Genomic DNA, 25525 nt, shown 5'->3' with positions numbered 1-25525 from the left:
GGGTTTGGGGGGCACTTGAGAACCGATTGGTCCTTTGGGAGCCCGGTGGACCTTTGGGGGCCGGGGGAGGGCCTTTGGGGGGTCCGGGGGGGCCAGTTGGGAGCCTGGGGGGTCATTTGGGGACCGGTGGAGGGCCTTTGGGACCCCGTTGGTCTTTTGGGAGCTCGATGGGCCTTTGGGGGCCGGGGGAGGGCCTTTGGGGGTCCGGGGGGGGGGCCAGTTGGGAGCCTGGGGGGACATTTGGGGACTGGTGGAGGGCCTTTGGGACCCCGTTGGTCTTTTGGGAGCTCGATGGGCCTTTGGGGGCTGGGGGAGGGCCTTTGGGGGTCCGGGGGGGCCAGTTGGGAGCCTGGGGGGACATTTGGGGACTGGTGGAGGACCTTTGGGACCCCGTTGGTCTTTTGGGAGCTCGATGGGCCTTTGGGGGGCCAGGGGCGGGCCTTTGGGGGTCTGGGTGGGCCTTTGGGAGCCTGGGGGACATTTGGGGACTGGTGGAGGGCCTTTGGGACCCCGTTGGTCTTTTGGGAGCTCGATGGGTCTTTGGGAGGCCCGGGGAGGGCCTTTGGGGGTCTGGGTGGGCCTTTGGGAGCCTGGGGGACATTTGGGGACTGGTGGAGGGCCTTTGGGACCCCGTTGGTCTTTTGGGAGCTCGATGGGCCTTTGGGGGGCCCGGGGAGAGCCTTTGGGAGTCTGGGTGGGCCTTTGGGGGCACTGGTGGCCCTTTGGAAGCTGGGGGGGCCGGTGAGGACCGGGGGCTTCCTTCGGGGTTGAGGTAGAGGGATCGCAACCCTTTGGGGTTGGGGTAGAGGACCTCACAACACTGTTCAAATGGAACTTGTGTATTATAACGACCACAGAGTTTGACCCTCAAATTCTCTTCTAAAACCTTTCCTAAAATCTTCTTTTAAAATGTCTCTATCTGTTTCGCCGAAATAATTCCATAACCTGTCTAAAACAGTTTCGCCCAAATAATCCCCAAACGTAATTCAGCGTGTTCCTTTTGTTTTTGGCATCTCAGTGCTTTCACATTTCAAATATCTAGGAAACCCTTTCCTACGTTAATCTCTTCATCTCATAAATTTTCCTAGCTAAACTATTATGGTTTCGTTAGAATATCAATTTATCTCTCCGACTTAAAGCTCCGTGAAGCCGTATTTAAAAACAGAATTTCTATCTCTTTGGACTCCCACATAATTCCAAGATAACAAGTGATGTCATTTATAATTCATGACACTATAGATCAATGAAGCCCTATTTAAAAATAGAATATTAATTTTTCTTTCTGACCTAAAGAACGTTTATCCCTCAGACCTAAGATTAAAGAAGCCTTAATGTTTCTTAATTCCCCCTTCTTGAAGCCCTATTTAAAAATAGTATATTAATTTTTCTCTCTGACCTAATGAACGTTTATCCCACAGACCTAAGATTAAAGAAGCCTTAATGTTTCTTAATTCCACCTTCGTGAATCAATAATTCCCCCATCGATTATGTAAATCACACCTCATGTCATTCGCACGTGGCCAAACAACAACAGATCGATTGACCTTGACACCCCCCCTCGATTAGACTCGATCGATAATCCTTGAATAAATTATGTCCCGTCAGAATTAAACTAAATTGTAGATGGCAGCAGGGGTGAGGGATGGGGGTTTTAGGGTCACTTCTACTATTGTACTTCTACTAAAATAATCTCACAGCCCTTAGGGTAAGGGTTGTAATTTATGCCGTAGGGGCATATAAGGTGTTTATAGAAAGCGTTGTCGTTGAAACTCGAAAAGGGCTCATTCAATTGGAAATCATTCGGAAATCATTCCATCTTTTTAATACTCGTAAGTGATTGGAAGGCTTGACATTTTTATAGTAAAGATCGATGTTGGTATAATGTATTATTTTTTTGCTGTTGTTGTTGTTTAGACCAGGGCACTTCCTATCGAAGGACCCCTAATAAAAAATGAACGAAGGACCCCTAATAAAAAATACAAATGAATGTGCATTGTCAGTTTAATATACATATACTGATATTTAGTAATCAAAATGTTAATATTATTTGATTTATTAAAGCTATAAAAGTAAAAACATCTATATTTTTTCAGTAAAGTGCAAATTATGTTCTGGCCTGGGGAAGGCATAGGGGTTTTGAGCCCAACTTATGTCAATTTCTGCTCGTTTTGAGTTTGACTTGGTTATTTATTGTAATTTCTGTTCGTTTTGGGTTTCATTTATTTATCGATACTGATTTGTGGTAGTTTCACGCTTTGTAGATTATTTGATTTTATTTTTGCTCTTTTTTTGTTTAATGGAGTTCTTTATTTTTCTTTGAAAAATTTATTTTGCGGAAAAAATTTTTTTAATTAATAAAGGGGAAAAGATATGCAGTGGTCAGAGTTAGAGTCTACGAAAGACTTAACGAAAAATAGACTCAACTTCTGATGCGGCTAAATTCCACAGTTACAGGGTTTGGAGATCCTGGTTCTGAACTTAAAGCCGAGAAATGGGATTGGAAAAATAAAGATGACTTCTTGTATCCATTGACTACTGATGTCCTACCAGGCCATCGTCAGCTTCTGAAAACCGTGAAGCGCTCCTGTAAACTGGAATGTAGCTCAACAAGATTTAGCTACTTTAAAAACGGCTTAGCTTGCATTGCAGCGTGTAAAACGTGCAAAGGGACAGCATGTTCTAACACTCCGAGAATTGAAAGCTATAACGATGAGGAGAACGTCAAAGTTTAGATATCTGAATCAAAAGAATAAGTTGTGAATACTAGTCGGAGTTTGATTCTGTCTTTCAGATGTTCATGAAGTTGATTCTACAATTTTATCAGTTGTGAAGGCTAGTCTGTATGTTGATAATAATTTATTCTAAGAGGGATTTTAAATATTGGTTGCTGAAAACTAGTTTCATAGATGATTTCCCTTTTCTAATATTTTTAATGTTTATAAAAAAAAACTTGCAATCACTTTTTTTTAGGCCGACCCGTCAGGTGATGGAGCCAGCGACGGTCAGATTCAGGCTAACTAATTATTAGATCTCAAAACCGACAATTTAGCCAGCGAAAGATGGCCAGGTAAGAAAAAAATGGGGGTCAAGACGACGAGAAGCGTAAAAATATCATATTAATGATTATAATTTTTTTATTCCATTTTCGCACTCATTTCGTCTTTTTACATCGGAATAATAATTCAGTTCAAGAAAAACAAACAATTATCGGAGCTTTTTTTTATAGGGAAGTGAGAAAACTGATACGATGCGAAAAAAAAAACTAGAATCGCTGTAAAAAAAAAATATTTTAATGCTATTAAACGTGTTCTGAGGGCTTCGGGCTCTTTTTCAAGATTCCAAAAAAACATCATGTAATTATGAACTGCTGTTACAGCTTCACAAAAAATGTGCCCATTCAAGTGCAAAAATGGGCATGAAATGGACTCATGCCTTGATTCCACAAAGTGTCCTTTTAACAGGGAAACTTCTTTTATTTTTCACCAGTAAGTAAAGAAGTTTTGTAAAAACAAAATTTAATTTGCATTCTCTATGGTTTTAATCCTAATTATTTGCTAAATTTGAATTCTTTTTTCAGATAATGGCTGGAATCCAGCAGAAAGAGATGAATGGAATGGCAATTGTGCAAAAGAGTCAAATAGATGGGGCGAGAGTAACAACAATAATTGGGGAAAATCAGATGCCGATTCAGGATTTTTAGAAAGTGGAGGGGGAGGAAGTTTAGCATGTGGCAAGTGCTTTAATGTAAGGATATAATAATTTTTTTCAAACCTGGCTTCTCAAAAATCACTGGAAACATTTTCCATTCTCACAATCTCACAAAAAAAAAAAAAAATGTCTACTAGTTAGTTTGTAAGAAAAAAGGTGTAAACTAGTTTTGTAATGCATTCTAACTTAGGAGTTCAATGACCAATTTTATGATGTTGAACCCTTGTATAACCTGATTTGTTCTTGTGGGAAATTTTAATACAATCATGTAAACTAAAAGAAAACTGTTTTTCTCAGTTATTCCAAATGACTCTAGCGAATTCAGGTGGTTCAGTGATTGTTGGTGATTCATTGCTCAAAGACTTAATTTAGTAATGTGTAAAAATCTAATGTAGAGAGTTTACTTGTACAAAATATTGCGGCCCAGGAACTATTTGTTCTATCTCTGTCTTGAAAGTTGATAAAAAAATACAGTTATGTTCTAAGTAATATTCAACTTCATTACACAATTGCCCAAAAAACGAAGGCTCGACAATAAGATTTAAAGTTCGATCATTTTATTATTAACATATACCTGTATATAATTGACAAAGGCCCATGGGGAGACAGGCTCGAACAACTAGTCCTAGAGAAAGATACAAAAACACAACAATAATATGAAAGTAGCAGCTAGCCCAGGATCTATAAATAAATATTAAAAAAATGTCAATACTATTAAATATAAATTAATACTAGAAGATAGCCGAGTGGCCCATATTCACCCAGAGCAATAAACCAAACAAAAAACTGTCTTATTAAAAAGATGCTTAATTAAAAATAAAACTGAACTAAGTGAAATTTGAGATTCATTTTTGTTAAATGGACAGAAGAAAATTTATCAATAAGATCCTTGTGAGCATCCCAGCACTGGGCTATTGACACAAACGGAGTGAATTTAGATCTCTCAGTACTATACTTGTCAATGTAGATACTCTTTTTTTGTCGAGTATTATAATGGTGTAAATCTTCATTGAAAACTTTGATTGAACAAACTTTGATTGAGGTAATGTGGCGGTAATTTCATAATCTAATTATTGAATTTGGAAATAATTGCTCCAAAAGTAAATAGTTGAGGGACTGGAAGTATATCTAGATAAGTATATAAAGATGCTGTAGAAGACTTATTTGGAAGTGCAAAAGGTGACGGAGTAAAAGTTTCAGAATTCTTAGAGCTTTATTTTGTAAAATCTATATTGTTTGAATATGGCTTTTAAATGTAGATGATTATGCTGGAGGAAAATAATTAATATTAAACTGAATCAGAGCAAAATAATTGCTTCGTAAAGCCGAGTAGGGCAAATAATGCTTCAACCTTTGCATTAAGCCAACATACCTTGGAATCTTTAAGCATATATTTTGAATGTGTGTTTTAAAGGATAAGCTTACTGATAATATAAGTAAACTTAGTTATATTTCTAATTACTTGCTATACTTTTTATGCTTATTCTTTACTTTTAAAATAATTTTATTTATGTTTTGGAATTTATTTTGGTAAAATTCTATTTTAGCTACTTCTTTCTATCTTGGAAAGGGGTTAGGGTAAGAATATGAAACTTTCAGGGATGGGTCTATAGGATAAAGTATGTCCTGGGAAGGTGCCTCCCTATAGAGGGCCCTAACCTTTGATGACATATATAAAATTTTATGTTATAAAAGTGAAACCTTGCAAAATAGATCTTCTGCTTAAATTAAGTACAAGAAAAATGTTTTCAACTTCACAACTTTACTCAATCCCAATTTATGAGTTTTCAAAAATTAAATACATTTCCTAAATTTATCCATTGATATGCCTTAAAATTCTACTCAAATAATAGGAATTGTATTTTAAGAACTAAAACTAGAAAAAAAGAAACTGATAATTAAGGTAAAATATTGTTTAGTCAAAATTTCAAAAGTAATAGACCTGTCAGCATTGAAATTTCTGAGACTTAAACTTATAAATCCAAAGAAGGTTAACATAGAAGCTTGGCAATACATTCCCAGATTATGTTTTTGGTGCTGGATTCATTACTGAAAGGTTCATTTTCCAAGCCGAACCCCTTTTCAAGAGAGTAAAAAGTAGCTAAACTAGAATTTTACCTTTATTTTTTGATTAATATACTTGATACTTTTAATAAATTCAATATGGGTTTAGAACCAATTTGGTTATGAAACGGGGGGGCTTTTGAGAATCAAGAATAATGGGGTTGGCCTGCGAGCATGAAAAACATAGACCAAAAAAGGTAAGTCAATTCTCAGTAAAAAAAATAAAAAAGGGTATGTCAGTTCTCAGTAAAAAATAAAAATTTTGTGTTGTTTTTTAGAAAAACTGACGGATAGAAAGGCGGTCCGTAATAAATGTAACACAATGCCCAACAAGTACTCACAAAATTTTGGAAGAACATTAGATTTGACGTTTGTTGATATCATGATAATGCTAAGAATGTGTTATTTGTCTACTAAGTGAAGTCCGGGTGCATATGGTAAAGAACAAAAAACATCCTTTTTCTGAGTTGTTTCCAAGACTTCATTAGAAACCTCTTGAAACGTTTTCCTTCTCTTTGAAAAAGCCAGGTTAATTAATCACTCTGGATACATTTTACTTATAAGGATATTTCTTAGAAAAAAAATTTCCTCAAAAAATTTTAGATTCGAAACTATCTACTAGCTAATTATTATTTATGCTTCTAGTTAAAAGTCGAGTTGAAGGCTCTTCGCGAAAATTTTGTTTCGGCACTTCGGTCTGACTAAATTGAAGAGAGATCTGAAGTTGGCTCGTGTTGGGGCTCATCCAATCGTAGGACCATCTTTTGCTGGTAATTCTTGTGGATTTGGTCTTATCAGATCTGAAGACACTAAATGGCAAATACAAGAAGATATTGGCTTTGTTAAATGTAAGTATCTTCGAATTTATAATGCTAACTTTATTCAATCTGTATAACAATATAAAAAAAATTGTTTAAATAAAGAATAAAATCTGAAAGACGAATTTATCAACAAAAAGCTTAAATGATTAAGATCAGTCTGATTATTGAGTTTATTTCTCTTCTAATTATGAGTCTATTTATCTTCTAATTATGAGTTTATTTAGCTTCAAGAATATTTAATTCCCCCCCCCCCCCAAAAAAAAAGAAAAAAAATGTAGCTCAATTGCAAGATACCCGTGGAATCGTACATCTTGGCAGATCTAAATATGTTCAAAATGAAAGCCCGGCAAATTTTTGTTTTGTTTTGTTCAGCCACCAACGATATTGTTTGCTTTAAACAGATTTATCAAATGTTTGCAATTGCTCTTTTGATTTCCTTGTTACAGGGGCGCCAGCCTTTGTTTTCGTTCATTACCTTACGTTTCTTTCTGTATTAGCCATTTTAAATGAAACCATATTATGTACATTTCCATGGCTTTGAATTTGACTTCATTGGTCAATAATGATCTCTTCAGCAATTTGTTTTCTTATTTTAATATCTTTCCTGATTTGAAGAATGATTTAAAAAAAAATTATTATCCACAGTTTATGCGCTTTAATTTTTGAAGTTTGTATTTTACAAAGTTTGTATGTTTTGGACGAAAGACACTCAATTGTTTAGAAAAGTGTATCTCCAATGTAACCTTTTATGCCAAATTCAGAAATGTAATCGAATTTATTCATGCAGCCTCATTTCTTCTGTAGATTTTATTTATTAGTTGTTTTTTTTTCGGAATTTCAGACAGAATAAAAAGATGCAAGCAGTAAGCACAGATTTCGGTGTTAAAAAAATGAAAAAAAGTTTTCTTTTTTCCTCAACAATTTGCATTAGGAAAAATGCAAGAAAATTATGCTTTATTCTGTTTAAGGTCAAAAACTGGCGAATTTTGCAAATAAAGTAAGTAAGTCAATTTTTGTTGGCTGATTTGGAGCTAATCTATCTCTTATCTTTTATAGTGGTGACTTTTGGAAAGTTCTAAGGTAAATTGAGAAGTGGTAGCCATCCTTGATTACTGGGTAACTCAGATGCGCTGGATTGAACAATCCAGCTCATTTATGAGCTGGATTGTTTGAATACTCAGTTGAGCCCCTCAGAACTTCCATTCCATTTCAAAAAAAATTTCAAAAGCTGAGCGTTTCTTTAAAAAAGCTGAGCCTTCATTTAAAAATTTTGCAAATAAAACTTTAGAAAATGATTACTGGGTGAATAAAGGCGATGAAAAAATTACAATGATATAATAAAAATTAGCACAAAACTGCAATGAGAATTGTTTTTAACACATAATTATCAATGGAAAACAAATTTAAATTTTGTTGGCCAAAATAGTATCAGGTCCACTTTTATAGTTATCTTATATAAAGTTGACTTTTTTCAAGAGGACATTTGACTAGGAAGGATGGCTACCACTTCTCAATTTGCCTTAGAAATTTCCACCAGTCACCACTATAAAAGATAAGAGATAGATTAGCTCCAAATAAACCGAAAAAATTGACTACTTTTATAACAAACTTTTTACTATACTTAACTTTAAAAATAAAGCTTATTTTTGTTTTATATTAAAAGAAGTTTATTTTACATGAATATGTTTGAATAATATTTTATATTATATTTACATTAAGTTACGTTTATATTAAAAATGAAGTTTAGGATGGTGATTGTCCTGGTTTGACGGAAAAAAGGGGAAAAAAATTAAAAGGAAAAATAATATGATTTGATTAAGATGTTGAGGATTATTAACAATTTTGGCAATATTAACAACCAATTGCTCTTATCTTGCATATTTGAATTCTGTTAGATAAAAAAATTTCTTCGTCTGACTTTCAGTATTTAAACTAGTAAAATGAAACCCAAAACGAACAGAAATTAAATAAACAATCATTGCAAGCAAACATACTACAGGATGAACTGATGAGCTTTCAGCAATTAATTTCAACATAAATCAAATGCTCAGTTTAATTTTATCAGTTCTTTTCCGAGACTGTTCTAGACACATATAGTTTTCAGTAAAGCGCCAACACCATACCGTTTATGTTAAACTCTTGTACAGTTGATTGTAAAACACAGTCAGTACAGTCAAACTTAAATCACACAACTTTATGTGTCTTAGAAAATAGGGGAAATCGTTAATTCAGTTTAAAAAATAAAAATAAAAAATGACCTCTGTATGCAGGTTGTGGTAGTAGCTGGCACATAATTGAATTAATAAATGATAGTGAATATCTGCCAAAAAGACAAAACGTAAGGAAAATTAAATAAAAAAAAGTAAAATAAATAAAATAAGAGAAGTAAGTAAAAATAAAAGTAAAAAAAAAAGCTTAAGAAAAGCAAAAAGTGGACGAAATAGCTTAAGAAGATATAGCTTTCCTTTTAATCGCCTTTGGTCGCCTTTAGGAATCAATAGATTGTAATGTGTGATTTTTTATGAACAAATGCCTGTTGTCAAGTCCAAATGATGGCATCTTTTCCTTTTCTGCTCCTTTTCTACTTCTAAGGCTTTAGGTTTGTAGAGCATGTGAAGAGCCTTTTTGAAGTTGCAAAAATAAGAAACATTGAATTCAAGTTTGACTTACATTATAAATCTATTCCCAAGAATCTTTCAAACCATGAAGGAATAGGGTTATGAGGCTGAAACCAGGTCAAGCCCTTATTTAGGCTATAGCATAGCTATGTGTTTCAATTTTCATAGATAAGTTTTAACTCCTTTATTTTAAAGAAGTTCTCAGAATATAATACATTAGATGGTTTCATCCAATTTTTAAATGAACAACACACACCCTCTAATTATTTTGAACATAATAAATTCAATTTCACCTTGGTTTTGATGTTGTACATCACTTAGGCCTCTTATGCATCTGCAAAGCTAGAATAGTATGATGTACTAGAGGAGTTTATGCAGGAGCATATGACATTTTTTGAAATTCTTCTTGGTCCTTTGAACAACAGATTCTGGCTTTTCCCCATCTTTGGATTCATCCCTGTATCCATTCTTTTAATATTGAAAAGTAGATATTGGTCAGAGGAGACAGAGAGACATTGTACTATGTTTGTGATAAGAGTTCTCCTTGATCCAAGTAGTTTTGAAGACATGACTGCCCCTGAAAGGAACAGGAGGATTCTTTCACCAGAAAAGAACATGTTCAAATTTACAAAAAAATCGCAGTTTTCAGGCAAGAATAGTACTACGGTGGTTTTGGGGGTGGGGGTGGTGTTGGTGGAGAAAAGTTTTTGTTTTGAAGTATTTGATATTTTGATTGTTCAGTCTATTTTTTTTACTAGACTGGTTTCTAGTTTTTTCTCCTTTTTTTTAAGATTTTTTTTTCCAGTCGTTAAGCTGGAATATTCAGGATGTGAAGCCGAAAATTCATATTTTGTCTATATTCTTTCACTGTCTTAATGAAATTTTCCGCCTGTTAAAATGCTTTTAATTTATGTTTTAATTAATGGAAATAGAGTATGTTCTAAAAAAGTACTAAAATCTGTGAGATTATTATTCAGTTCCAGTTTCTACGTTGAATTCGCAATTAGCATTGTGAATGAAATTCAATGGTATAAGACAAGGCTCTGAATTTTTGTGTCTTGAAATTTCAAAAGATACATAAATCCCATTTCCTCAGCACAATTTGTAAGATACATTTACTGAATAATTAAATGAATTATTATGTAATTTTTTGAGAGACTACGAGAACTAAATTCTATTATACTTGAAAGAGGTATAAGTGTCTAATAGACGAACATCCAGATTATACAGATGGCACTAGTAGAAATTGTGAAAATTCCTTTGCCACATTTTACCTTAGAAACAAATTGAAAGAGCTGAAGTGCAAAAATGAATAATTTTACTGTGACGGTGAAAGATACAGATTTGTTGTTTTCCTAGCGAGAAAAAGAACCTTATGATAATGATCTGATTTTCGCAGCTGGTCAAATTTCCAAGTTTAAAGTACAAAAACAGAATATCAGTAAGAAGAGGGTTTGGGAAATTTTTTGATAAAAATCTGTTTCATTTTTATAGTTGAGCTGGAAGACATATGCGTTACTCTTTTAGTTTAAATCAATATCATTTACTTTTTATTCCATCTTATTTTATACATTGCATTGAAAGAATAAAAAATAAAATACAAGTTCATTTGAAAAAACAATTCGAAATATAGAAATCTGAATTTCTAAGCTACGGTTAGGATTATTAATCACCAAAATCTTGAGGGGGGGGGGCTGTTGTCTGAATCGGCAAATTGTAGATAAAACTGCGGCCTTCGGTGCTACGATTGTAATGTTTCAGTTTTTAACGAACAGCGAAATCCATGGAACGATAAAACGATGTACGAGTTCTATACGTCAAGCGATCACCCTTTTTGACACGTTTTGAATCGGAAAGAAGGAGAAGAGGATTTTTTCGTTTTTTTTTTGGGGGGGGGGGAGGGAGGGGTGCTCATACATAGCCGTTCATCAAGTTGGTGGCACCAAGGGAGATTATAATTTGAGCGCCTTCCTCCCGACTCGAATATAAGCAAAAAAAGCCAAATCAATTGAAAAATAACTTTAAAAGTTTAGTCTTTATTATTATTTTGATCGTGGTACTGTGAACTAATTATTAATCATTGTTTTGTTTTCAATATCAAATTATCGTTATTTAATCTTGTAATCTCATTATTGTTAATATTTTATTATGTTTACATCTCTTCTTCAGAGCTACAATAACAAGTTAGAAGTCAACACTTTAAGGGTCAGAAAACTCACAGTCTTGCCTTCATACTCTTTACATGACAAATAACTTTGGGTTTTCTAAAAATGATGTGTTTTTTTTCACATTAGGTGATGTTTGGAATCTAATTTCTGACATAGTATATCGTAATTAACACAGTCCCATTTCCACAGTAAAGAGCATAGTATGTATAATCTCTCTTTTTTTACAGGGGTCGTTATTTACAATGGACGGTCATGGAAATATTATGGAAAGGCTAATTTGATGTTAAATTTTGAGGTACAGTAGTTGCAAACCAAATAGAAACTAAAATGACCCCCAAGTAGCAAGTACCAAGACCCCAAGTGCCTCTGGAACCAGAATCTGATCTGCAATCAATAACTCTGAAATGACGAATGGTAAGGACATTTGTTGCAGACAAAGGAATTGAGCAAGTGAAGTCGTACAGCCATTTCCAAGTATATACAGCTAAAAAGATTCATCAAAATATAGAACCAGTCTTTAAGAATTAGCCCTTTTGCATCATTGGAAGACGTTAAAAGTGTTCATGTCAAGTTCGAAAAATGATATGGAAAATAAATTCAGACTATACCAGATAATCTTGAACTTTGATCGAAGGAGTAAGTGTATTTATATTGCAAGGAAACCAATGATATTTAAGTGCTTTTTAAATCCGTGAATAAGAATGATGGATTTAGTCAGTAATGGAAGCTGTTGTCTTTTTTGAGTGATGGAAATTGTATCATGGAGCACTTATAGTTGCATGTTCAAAGAGGAGGCAGCTTTGCTGACGCCAGGTAGAATTTGATGGCAGCTGTGTCTGGGTCAGTTTTATTTGTGCTGCTGATAGCAAAAATCTATTACAGAGAAAGATGGATGTGAGTGAATATCTTCATAGTAACTGATCTAGTAAGTGGATATCTCCCGACACATTATCACATAAAGCTGTCTCGTGTCTTGGGGGATGAGTTTCTTTGGTTTTATAGCTCACGTTGAATATCCAGAACGATTGAATAGTCTCAACGATTCTTGAACTTCTCTTTGGGTAACTGTTCTGTGATTTGCTTGATCAGCTTTCTGGTGCAGGGACTTTCTCTAAAAAACGTATTTGTGGTTTGGGAGATTTTAATTGTAATATATTAAATGTTGGATCAAGTGATGAATGTGACCATCTGTTTGATGTGCTTTCTTCTTCTGGGCTACTTCCTTCAATTTTTCTCCTTCTCGTGTTGATCCTACAAGAAATTCTGCCACTTTGATAGATAATATTTTCATTTCTCATTCTCCAAAATTGAAGTTTACTTCTTGTCTTGTTTTCACTGATCTGTCTGATCACTTCCCTATTTATCTATCACTTTTTGTACCTAATACTGAGATTGCAGTGAATAAGCAAGGTGAATCTTATTTTAGAACTTTTACAGATAAAGAAATTTCTAATTTAATTCTCAGTCTTCAGAGTAATGATTGGTCTAGTGTTCTTGAAGCTAATGATGTTGAATGTGCAACAAGTTTATTTGTGTGTCGTATGGGAGCTCTATTGGATAAGCATTTTCCTCTTAGGAAGAGACCAAGGAATTCTACACCCAAATGCCCATGGATGTCCATAGGTCTGATTAATGCTACACATATGAAGGCGTCTCTGTTCAAGGTTGCATGTAAAAGTAAAACACAGGATGATCTTTTGAAGTATAAACATTACAAAAATGTACTTACGACTTCAGTACGTGCAGCCAAAAAGCTCTATTTTTCGCGTCGAATTGATGAGTGTAAGGGGAACTTGCGAAAGGTTTGGAATGTAGTTAATGAAGCTATTTCTCGCAAAAAACTCAAACAGTCCCCCCCATGTCATTACAGGAATGCTGATGGATCTATTGTGGATAAAAATTCTTCAGCAAACGCCTTCAATTTGTATTTCACCACTCTACCTTCAGTTCCCATTCAACCCAAGAATAGAGTAAGTAGTTTTTCCATAGCAGAAAAGTAATTTTTCCTTTCCCCATGCAGTGATATTGAGATTTATAGTATTATCTCCCAGCTTCCAAGTAGCCGTTCAGTTGATGGTTTTGGTTTGAGCAATAATGTTCTTAAAAAAATTGGTCAGTTTGTTTCTAACCCCATCTCACACATAACTAACCTCTCTCTTTCTTCTGGTGTTTTCCCTCATTTATTTAAAGTTGCAAATGTTTTACCTTTACATAAAAAAGGTGATTCATCTCTAATCAAGGAGGCACACTTGTGCCTCTATAAAGAGGCGACCCACCACAATGTTAAGCGCTTTCAGGTCCTAGAGGCCGCAGAGAGACGGCGGTGATCGCATTTTGTAGCCCAAGCTCAAACAAAGAAACGTGCAAAATTTCATCCTCCTCCGACTTTATCTTCATGGGATAAACCGGGTCGGAAGTTTGAACCCTCCCACCACAGCCCCCCTTTCACGTTTTCCGATTGGGCTGACATTTGGAAGTTAAGTTTTCTTAGGGCCCGGAAGCTTATTCTCTAAATTTAAGCTCAATCCGACCACTCCTTCCTTGTTTTCAAAAAAACAAATATAGCCACTTAAAATTCATTTCTTTTTTTTTCTTAGCCACGCCTACAGGCCACAGTTGGCAACGGATCCGGGTGAATGAGGACTCATTCGAAGCAGAATTTGATCTGTTAGGGCCTTTTGATATTTTCAGACCGAAAAAATTATCCACCGAATTCACAATTACGAAAAACCTCTTTTTTTTTTCTTATCCACGCCTACAGGCCACAGTTGGCAACTGATCGGGGGGACTGAGGACTCATTCGAAGCAAAATTCCACCTGTTAGGGCCTGTTGGTATTTTCAGACCAAAAAAAATATCCTCCGAATTTACATTTTCGAGAAACCTCGTTTTCCTATAAGAACCCGCTATAAGCGGGCTAGCCCGCGAAAACGCGGGCTCGTTTTCCTATAAGAGCCCGCAAGCAATTTTCGGTCCTAGCGGTCGCAGAGAGACAGCGGTAATCGCATTTGTAGCCCAAGCTCAAACTAACACACGTGCAAAATTTCACCCCCCTCAGACTGTATCAAGGAGGCACACTTGTGCCTCTATAAAGAGGCGACCCACCTCAATGTTAAGCGATTTCAGGTCCTAGAGGCCGCAGAGAGACGGCGGTGATCGCATTTTGTAGCCCAAGCTCAAACTAAGAAACATGCAAAATTTCATCCTCCACCGACTTTATCTTCATGGGGTAAACTAGGCCGGAAGTTTCGACCCTCCCACCACAGCCCCCCTTTGACGTTGTCCGATTGAGCTGAAATTTAGAGGTTAAGCTTTCCTAGGGCCCGGGAGCTTATCCTCGAAATTTCAGCTCAATCCGATCACTCCTTCCCTGTTTTCCAAAAACCAAATATAGCCACTTAAAATTCATTTCTTTTTTTTTCTTAGCCACGCCCACAGGCCACAGTTGGCAACGGATCCGGGTGAATGAGGACTCATTCGAAGCAGAATTCGACCTGTTAGGGCCTTTTGATATTTTCAGACCGAAAAAATTATCCCCCGAATTTACATTTACGAAAAACCTCGTTTTCCTATAATAGCCCATGTTAATTTTTCCCACCACAACCCCCTTTAACGTTGTCTGATCGGATAAGCTTTCCTGGGGCCTGGGTTTTTATCCTCGAAATTTCAGCTCAATCTGATCACTCCTTCCCTGTTTTCCAAAAACCAAATATCAAGTTTTGCTTGCGTCAAAAAAAGATTCCACTTACTAAAAAACAATGACAATTATGTCTGTTTAGTGGAGCGGTTGAGACTCCTGACTGTCACGCGTAAAACCCGGGTTCGATTCACCGTTAGAGCAAATTTTTTATATGCTGAATTTGAATTTTAAAAAAGAAACTCAGTTTCTTTTTTATATTATTTGAAAAAGATTACGTTTTCTAAAGAGTTAAAGAGACTGAGTTACAAGATCGACCTTTAAAACACCCTGTCGAGAAAGAAAAGAATAATACACATTCATCTAAAAGTTAGTCAAGCAATCATCAGCAATACACTGTACAAAAACGTGCAGAAATTATTTGAAAAATACTACGTTTTCTACAGAGTTAAAGAGGCTGAGTTACAAGGTCGAACCTTAAAACGTACAGGGATTAGGAGGCACAGTTGGGGGGCTGCCGCCCCCCAAACTCCCTGCTTTCGCAGCCTTTAAAAAAAAAAAAATTTTTTTAAACTTAAAGTAAGGAGCGACATTAAATATTAAAACGAACATAAATTATTCTGTATATTAACTGGGCTGTCCCCACCTCAACGCCTCGCTATTTACGCTAAAGTTTTTATTGTTTAAAAAAAAGAGTTGTGAGAAAGTCAAACTTTAGCGTAAAGAGCGAGGCGTTGAGGAGGGCACAGCCCTTTCATATACGGAATAATTTCTGTTCGTTTTAAGATTTAATGTCGCTCCTTACTTTCAGTTTAAAAAACTTTTTTTTTTATTTAAAGGCTGCGAAAGCGGGGGTTTGGGGGCGGCAGCCCCCAACTGTGCCTCCTAATCCCTGTACGTTTTAAGGCTCGACCTTGTAACTCAGCCTCTTTAACTCTATAGAAAACGTAGTTTTTTTCAAATAATTTCAAATTATAGACCCATTTCTCTTCTTCCTGTCATCTCTAAGGTTGTTGAAAGAGTAGTGTATTGTAGACTCTCTTCATTTGTTTTTAGTACTAACACGACTGCAGGAAATTCTCTCATAAATAACCATCAGTATGGTTTTCGTCCCACTTTCTCTACCTCGTATGCACTCTCAGATGCAACAGAGTTTGTGCGTGTTAATCTGGACAAGGGCTTGTGTGTTTCGGGTCTATTTCTTAACTTTTGAAAGGCCTTTGATATGGTTGACAACTCTGTTCTTTTGTCTAAACTATCTTCATTTGGAGTACATGGAGTCCCACTAGAATGGTTAAGGTCTTGTCTGTCGGGAAGATCTCAGTATGTTTCAGTTAATGGTAATTCTTCCACTACTTGCCTATATTGAAGGGTGACCCACAAGGCTATGTGCTTGGACCACTTTTGTTTTTAATTTACATTAATGATCTTGTTGATGGTCTTCATCCTCTTGTGCACCCTATTCTTTTTGCTGACGACAGTAGATTTTTCATTGCTGCAGTAGACTTATCATCTGCCAATTTCCTAGCTCAAGGTCTCCTTGATAAAGTAAAAGATTGGTGCTGGTCAAATGGTATGACTGTCAACAGCCAAAAAAGTGCCATTGTACACTTCAGGACCCCTTATCGTATGAGAGATGTAAGGGAGCCAATCATCCTGACTTATGGGAATGATGTTATACCGCAAGCTGCTATGGTGAAATTTCTTGGTGTGTATCTTGACTGTTTTCTCTCTTTTAAGCCTCATAACTCACACCCGTTCCCTCATCTTCCGCCAGTCTTCAATGTTGCACCGGGTTAACTCATTTCTTCCCCCAGATGTTATGCTTTCTCTTTATTATGCTTTTATATTTCCTTACCTTTCTTATTGCTGCTCTCTCTGGGGTAATACAAATAAATCTCTTCTCTGCTCACTTCAAAGAGCCCAAAATAGGGCAGTGAAGGCTACTTTTCTTCTCCCTCGGCTTTACCCTTCCTCTGATCTTTATAATGATACTGGAATAGCTCCGCTGGATCGCATTGTGAGTAAAAGTAATCTTTATATAGCGCATTCTGCTTTTCTAGGTACACTTCCACCGCCTCTACAGCAATTTTTTTCACGGACAGGCTCAGGTAGGTACTCTACTTTTCTACGTAGTTCTTCTTGTAGATTTATTTTGCCCAAACGTTCATCTACAGCAGCCCAGAGGTCTCCTGTTTATAAATCAATTCAATTTTGGAATTCAATCTCACCGGATGTCCCGTTATTTCTGTCTGCAAAGGCAGTTATTCGTCGTGTATTTCCAGTTTAGTAATTTCTCTCTCCTTCGTTTATTTTCCCTGTTTTCTCTTTTCCTAGTGTTTCTCCTTTTGTATTTTTCCCTTATATATCGTTATTTTTTTTTTTTTTTACTGTATTGTATTGTTTATTCTCTTTAATCTTTATTTCATATATATTGTTTGATTTAGAGTAATATTTATGGTTGTTTTAGTATTTTATTATTGTGTTGTAAGGCCCACAACCAGCCAAGCTTCTTGGGCTAAATAATTTTTCTCTAAGTTTGTAATACAGTTTAGTATTAATAAAATGAGTGATTGATTGATTGATTGGTAAGTTTTTTTGTTTTATCTTGTTAATGCAGACTTTAGTGGTATGCTTATATTGAGTGATGTTGTTCTAATTGTTGTAAGGCGTGTCATTTTGTGCTCTTTCTGTTTTTTTTTATGATGGGCGGGTTGGGGAGATGAGTGGATTTTTTTTGCAAGGGGAGGGGGACTTGCGTTCCGAGGATATTTTATTTTTGTGCTGTACTCCATGGTTTTCATGTCTGGCTTGTCTGTTTTGACAGTTTTTTTTTCAGTAGTGGGCTTGGGCCTCTTGATTTGGGAGGGGGCAGGGTACCGAGAAAACTGGGGGGGGCAACTGCCCCCCTGCTTAGCCCTGAAACCTCCACTGATTTTTGCATTCTGTTTTTTTTTTGTATTTTGTTTTGTCATTTTTCTTTTTGTAAGTCGTCGCGCTGCATCTAAGATGGATCAGTAAAGATGTTTGTAAAGGTGTCTGTATTTATTTCACTGGTTGAGAGTTCCTTTTTATTCTTTTTGGACTGTTCAGTACCGCCAATATAGTCTCAGAAATTAGGCATGTTGACAAAATGCCAGTCCAAGTCAAATTTTAGCGTAAAGACGGAAGAATTGAGGAGGTGGCAACCCCCCCCTCCCACCCGCATATACGAAATAATTCATGTTTATTTTAAGTTCGTAAACCATGGGTAAATTTCGTAAATTACACCCCTCTTCCTAGGGGCTGTGGGGGGTCATGTCTCCAGGGGGTCTTTCTCCATTTCAGTTTATAAGAGTTTTCATGACAAATAATTTAATTTTTTTCAATCTTAGAAACAAAGAGGAACGAAAACGCAATATTTTGCATTGAAAAGGAGGAGCAACATTTTCGTAAATTAAGTTTTAATTTACTTAAAACTTAATTAAGTTTATTTCAAGTTCTAATATGGCTTTTTCTTTCAATTCCTATTGAAAAAACTTGTTTTTTGTCTGGTATTTTTTCAAATAATGCCAGAAAATCTGGCTCCCCTTCCATTAAAAAATTTTTCCCATCACGAAAACTTCCTTGAAGTACCCCCCCCCCCCCCCTTAAGTTTTCTTGTAGAACAAATCCCCTGAAAAACATCTCTAGCATACTTTCGTTTGAATTTTTTTATGTTTTTTTCAAATCACGTCGGGAAACCTCCCTCCATGGAAAAAATTCCCAGTAATCCCCCTCCCCCCACCCCCAGAAGAAAGTTGCTCTGAGTATAGGCAACTTGTAAGTCAACCTTTATCTAATCGCTTTTTTTCAACAGACCTCTCTTAGCTTATGAACTGGGTGCTAAATCTCGCCTGACACTCAAAACACGAGGGCCCTACAAGGCTTTGGACTGGACGCTTGTTTGCCTGTGATTCCAGGCCACTTAATGGTCATATGTCAATTCTAAAACTTGGTCAACCTGCCTGAGACTCTAGGCGGGCTTGCCTCTCCAAAAGCTTAACACACAAGTATTTGCCCAATAAGGGAGTCGTAGCTACTCCCTTGCTGTTTACCCAAACACTTGGTAAACCATAGGTCTCTCTTTTTGCCGGCAATTTCAGGGGGCTGTGTCATTGAAATATTTTGAGCCATTTTTTATATTTTGGTTTTGCTGTCTAATATAAGGACCTGTCCCTATTTGGAACTCTTATTTATTTCATCATAATAAAAGGCAAATGTTCCCAACGGTTAAAATCATTCGCAATTATTGCCAAGTATTGCGACATGTTTACATCACATTGATTGTTATTTGTCAATGAGTTTATTGTTTTTAGGGAGGGGGAATTAAGAACACTTAAATCTAAGGATAAAAAGAGATGTTTTCTTAGTAGCAATTACTAAAAGGTAGTTTGTATATGCCACTTCAAACTCGGACTCGCCTATTGTATTCTCTGTTGGAAGAGGGATAATATATTAAAATCTTCGGTGCAATATAAACCAAAAATAAAGTACGAGCACAATTATATAGAATTAATATTTCAGGTTAGAGTACGTATGCACTTTTATAATTTCGCTTGGTAATACTAGATGGCATTGGTTTATTTTTATTTGCTAGAGACGGTAACAATTTGCAAATCTGTTTCCAAACTTTGCAAATGCTGCAAGTTGCAAAAATCTTGATGCAAATAGATTATGGCACTGTGGTAAAAAATGTAGATGGGTAAAAAGGCTTTATTGAGCCTAGGCTGTGCAGAATTTTGTTTTCAAATTGGCATTAGGCCACTTGAGAGGTTTTTTTTTGGGGGGGGGGGCATTTGCTGCGGCCGAAGAAAATCTAGGGGCGCAAAATTTCAAACAAATAATCGAACTGTTATAATCGTTTTGTAATTTTGAAATGTTGTTTTTATTGGAATGAAGTACTTGATTTCTATTCAAAAAGGTAACGGAGATTTTCCAAGGAAAATCTCCCCCACAAAAAGCTTCATCAGACAATTCCCACCCCGTTTATAATTTCCTCTGGACAATTCACCCAGAACAGCTCCACATGTAAAATTGAGTGTAAAAGGGAAACATATTTAAAAAATCATGTATAGGAATTTTGGCAAATTCCCTAAGTGTAGATTTGTTCTGGAAAGCTCTCCCCTAAAACTTCCCTCTCCACAGAAAACTATCACTGTGAAAAATACCCCCTCCCAAAACACCCCAGGGCATAACTTATAATCCTTGCCCTGAGGGTTGTGGAGGAGAGTCCTCCTCAAAGATATATTTTATATCTGGGAATCCCCTACGCTGAACAAAATGGGTATCTCAAAAGTTTATTGTATGTATTTGGGGGAATGAGAGGAGTGGGGGGGGGGGCTAGTTGCCTACCAAACACTTTCGAATATTAAATAGGGAACTATCCCTTTTAATTTACAATCGAATGAGCTTTTTTTGAAGCTTATACGACAACACCTTCTTTAAAAACTTTATATGCCCCCAGGGCATAACTTAAAACCCTGGCCCTGAGAGCTGTGGGGGAGTGTCCTCCTCAAAAACATATTTTCCATCTGGAAAGCAACTACGCTGAACAAAATGGATATCTCAAAATTTTGATTGGATGTGTTTGGGGAAATGATGGGCGGGGGGGGGGCTGTTTTCTATAGCTATTGGTTTTATAAGCGCATCCAAGGGGGAAACCCTCAAAAAAAAAGTGTATAAGATAATTTTTATGTCAAAAAAAAAAAAATTCATATTGTCGTAAAATCAGACCTATACTGTATGGTTATTTAATCTGGTGAATACGATAGTGTAATTTTCATTGAGTTTGTTTGAATTTTGGGGTTTGTTTTCCCCCTTTTTTTAAAATAAATAATATGTTATTAAGTACATATCTTTTAATGAATAATGATAATGCTAATTAATTATATATATTTGGAATCAACATAAAAAGCCAATTCTTTTGATGAATTAATTATTATCCAATTATTTGTTGGCCGATTTGCTCCTTCTTCTTTGAGGTTACTTGGGGAAATAGACGTATAATTGAGCTTATAGCTTTTTTGGACTGGACACTTAGATACGGCTGATATTTTAATCATTTAACATGCTTTTTTAAAATCCATTTTTAATTTTAGCTAGTGTGATGAAGCTTTTAAGTGTGGGAATAAGATAGGTTGACACCGAAATTTGCAATGTACAAGAATCTAAACAATTTGACAAAAACCTAAAATGATTATTTAGGTAAAAGAACGGAGAAGCGGAACTCAACCCGGTACTATTGCTCCTTATGTTTAGATGGGTCTTGTTACATTTAATTCATAGTTATGATTTTTTAGAATGAATTTCAAAACGTAAAGAGGCTTTCTGGGAAATATAAAGCGCCGCTTATTGAAGTAGAAAATACGATTGTTATCCTAGATGACATTGACGGATGTGGCCTACCTTGTGAGTCGCCACACTACTCTATAGAAGAATTTGACTATATCAGGATATTAATCTTCTTTGGGGTCGAAAGATCTACTGAAAGATATCTGAAAATATATAATAACTATGAGGCACTCAAGCCAAGGACTCTGGAGCCCACTGAGTAAAGCAAAAGGAAAAGGGATAAATAGTATTACTGAAAAGTCCTCCTGCTGTTAAATATAAGAAGATATTGGAATACTCCCTTCACTGCTTGCTGATTTCTTCGTAATGGTAACTTTTAAAACGAGTCCTGTTGACTGTTTTGTTTATTCATATCGGTTAATCTTACATCAGTGTCTTGTTACTAAATTTATTTTACTTCTGTTTGAATCGACAGTATTTAGAAGACGAAATCAAGAAAAAGTGAAAACTTGCAGATACTTTTCTGATTCTGATTACTTAATCCATCATTTTGGTTTAACCCTTTGTCACTTTGACGACTTTGTCATCAACGTCCGTTATTTCTTTTGTCCTGGATTATTACCATCGTCCCAAAAGAGTTTTAGTATTAAAAACTATACTGATATTAGTGTAAACATCATAAACTTGGTTACAAAATTCCAGTCGTGAAGCCCGAATATTCACTTTTTACTTAGAAACAAATTGAAAGAGCTGAAGTGCAAAAATCAATAATTTTACTGTGACGGTGAAAGGTACGGATTTGTTGTTTTCTTAGCGAGAAAAAGAACCTTATGATAATGGTCTGAATTTCGCAGCTGGTCAAATTTCCAAGTTTAAATTACAAAAACAGAATATCAGTAAGAAGAGGGTTTGGGAAATTTTTGGATAAAAATCTGTTTCATTTTTATAGTTGAGCTGGAAGACATGTGCGTTACTCTTTTAGTTTAAATCAATATCATTTGTTTTTTATTCCACCTTATTTGATTCATTGCATTGAAACAATAAAACATAAAATACAAGTTCATTTGAAAGAACAACTCAAAATATCGAAATCTGAATTTCTAAGCTACGGTTAGGATTATTAATAGCCAAAATATTGAGGGGGGGCTGTTGTCTGAATCGGCAAATTGTAGATAAAACTGCGGATTGTAATGTTTCAGTTTTTAACGAACAGCGAAATCCACGGAACGATAAAACGATGTACGAGTTCTATACGTCAAGCGATCACCCTTTTTGACACGTTTTGAATCGGACAGAAAGAGAAGAGGATTTTTTCGTTTATTTTTTTTTGGGGGGGGGGAGGGAGGGGTGCTCATACCTAGCCGTTCATCAAGTTGGTGGCCCCAAGGGCGTTTATAATTTGAGCGCCTTACTCCTGACTCGAATATAATCAAAAAAAGCCAAAATCAATTGAAAAATAACTTTAAAAGTTTAGTCTTTATTATTATTTTGATAGTGGTACTGTGAACTAATTATTAATCATTGTTTTGTTTTCAATATCAAATTATCGCTATTTAATCTTGGAATCTTATTATTTTTAATATTATATTATGTTTACCTCGCTTCTTCAGCGCTAAAAGAAAAAGTTAGAAGTCAACACGTTAAGAGTCAGAAAACTCACAGTCTTGCCTTCCTACTCTTTACATGACCAAGAACTGTGGGTTTTCTAAAAAGGATGTGTTTTTTTTCACATTAGGTGATGTTTGGAATCTAATTTCTGACATAGTATATCGTAATTAACACAGTCCCATTTCCACAGTAAAGAGCATATTATGTATAATCTCTCTTTTTTTACAGGGGTCATTATTTAAAATAAACTGTCATGGAAATATTATGGAAAGGCTAATTTGATGTTAAATTTTGAGGTACAGTAGTTGCAAACCAAATAGAAACTAAAATGACCCCCAAGTAGCAAGTACCAAGACCCCAAGTGCCTCTGGAACCAGAATCTGATCTGCAATCAATAACTCTGAAATGACGAATGGTAAGGACATTTGTTGCAGACAAAGGAATTGAGCAAGTGAAGTCGTACAGCCATTTCCAAGTATATACAGCTAAAAAGATTCATCAAAATATAGAACCAGTCTTTAAGAATTAGCCCTTTTGCATCTTTGGAAGACGTTAAAAGTGTTCATGTCAAGTTCGAAAAATGATAATAAATTCAGACTATACCAGATAATCTTGAACTTTGATCGAAGGAGTAAGTGTATTTATATTGCAAGGAAACCAATGATATTTAAGTGCTTTTTAAATCCATGAATAAGAATGATGGATTTAGTCAGTAATGGAAGCTGTTGTCTTTTTTGAGTGATGGAAATCGTATCATGGAGCACTTATAGTTGCATGTTCAAAGAGGAGGCAGCTTTGCTGACGCCAGGTAGAATTCGATGGCAGCTGTGTCTGGGTCAGTTTTATTTGTGCTGCTGATAGCAAAAATCTTAAAGAGAAAGACGGATGTGAGTGAATATCTTCATAGTAACTGATCTAGTAAGTGGATATCTCCCGACACATTATCACATAAAGCTGTTTCGTGTCTTGGGGGATGAGTTTCTTTGGTTTTATAGCTCAAGTTGAATATCCAGAACGATTGAATAGTCTCAACGATTCTTGAACTTCTCTTTGGGTAAGTTTTTTTGTTTTATCTTATTAATGCAGACTTTAGTGGTATGCTTATATTGAGTGTTGTTGTTCTAATTGTTGTAAGGCGTGTAATTTTGTGCTATTTCTGTTTTTTTTTTTATGATGGGCGGTTTTGGGAGATTAGTGGATTTTTTTTTCAAGGGGAGGGGGACGTGCGTTACGAGGAGATTTTATGTTTGTGCTGTACTCCATGGTTTTCATGTCTGGCTTGTCTGTTTTGACAGTTTTTTTTCAGTTGTTGGCTGGGGCCTCTTGTTTTGGGCGGGGGCAGGGTACCCGGAAAACTGGGGGGGGGGTCAACTGTCCCCCTGCTTAGCCCTGAAACCTCCTCTGATTTTTGCCTTATGTTTTTTTGTATTTTGTTTTGTTATTTTTCTTTTTTTAAGTCGTCGCGCTGCATCTAAGATGGATCAGTAAAGATGTTTGTAAAGGTGTCTGTATTTATTTCACTGGTTGAGAGTTCCTTTTTATTCTTTTTGGACTGTTCAGTACCGCCAATATAGTCACAGAAATTAGGCATGTTGACAAAGTGCCAGTCCAAGTCAAATTTTAGCGTAAAGAGGGAAGAATTGAGGAGGAGGCAACCCCCCCCCTCCCACCCGCATATACGAAATAATTCATGTTTATTTTAAGTTCGTAAACCATGGGTAAATTTCGTAAATTACACCCCTCTTCCTAGGGGCTGTGGGGGGTCATGTTTTCCTCAAAGGAATAGCTATTGGACCTTTCAACTATGCTCACCAACGTGGCTATCCCACAAATTTGATATAACAAGGTGGGGGGGGGGGGCGTAGGAGCGCGGCGAGTTGACATTCAACCTTATTTTTATCTTAAAAATGACCAAATAAATTTCAATTTATTTTAAGAGCCCTCTTCCGGTAGTCTAGGATCATTTGTTCAATACGATCACCTTTGGGAAAAATAAAAATAAATACGTATCCGTGATCTTTCTTCTGGCAAAAATATAAAATTCCACATTTTTACAAATGACAGCTTGAAACCTACAGTAAGGTTTTGAAAAACGCTGAAACTGATGGCGCAGTTTTCATTAACTTTTCTTGACTTTTGGGGAGTGTCCCCCCTTATTTTCGGAAATTACGCATTTTCTCTCAGGCTCGATGTTTTTTGATGAGTGACATTAAACTTAATGAATATTATATATTTGGAATTAGTGTAACAAGTGAATTCTTTTGATACATGTATTGATAATAAATCTGTTTTTGAGGGTTGCGGTAACGATTGAGCCGTGTCACTCCTTACGCACAGTTTGTTTCTACGATTTGAGAGTATTTTTCAGGCGAATCTTCTTCCTGTTTTATGATTTTCATCTGTTAAAGTTTACCAACAGAAGTTTTAACTAAACAATGATAGTGTTAATTTAGCAGCTGTAAATGAAGGGGTTAAAAAAAACTTGTCTCTGTTTTTAGTTTATTTTAGCTAGCTCCCAAGTCCCCCTCACTTACTGTGAAGTGAGTATTATCTGCTCTGCTGACAGGGGTATCATGGAGGGGGCTACCTC

The 25525-nt window shown here is 36.0% G+C and overlaps 1 long non-coding RNA gene across 2 annotated transcripts; it reads left to right on the top strand.

Annotated features, from left to right (window-relative positions):
* Positions 1 to 3583: 3583 nt before the first annotated feature.
* LOC148940842 (uncharacterized) lies at positions 3584 to 21469 on the top strand. Of its 2 annotated transcripts, XR_016143367.1 has the most exons (4): positions 3584 to 3744; positions 6418 to 6620; positions 11607 to 12440; positions 21336 to 21469. It is a non-coding gene; the product is annotated as an uncharacterized LOC148940842 (long non-coding RNA). The 2 variants fall into 2 exon arrangements; XR_016143366.1 differs by lacking the exon at positions 21336 to 21469 and having other exon boundaries at positions 11607 to 13786.
* Positions 21470 to 25525: the final 4056 nt, after the last annotated feature.

This window comes from Artemia sp. Qi Xiang Cuo, chromosome 19 (assembly GCF_049724085.1).
Source record: "Artemia sp. Qi Xiang Cuo chromosome 19, ASM4972408v1, whole genome shotgun sequence".
NCBI classification, from domain to species: Eukaryota; Metazoa; Arthropoda; class Branchiopoda; order Anostraca; family Artemiidae; genus Artemia; species Artemia sp. Qi Xiang Cuo.
The sequence above is the reverse complement of the archived record's forward strand: the minus strand, read 5'-3'. Positions and strand labels throughout refer to the sequence as shown.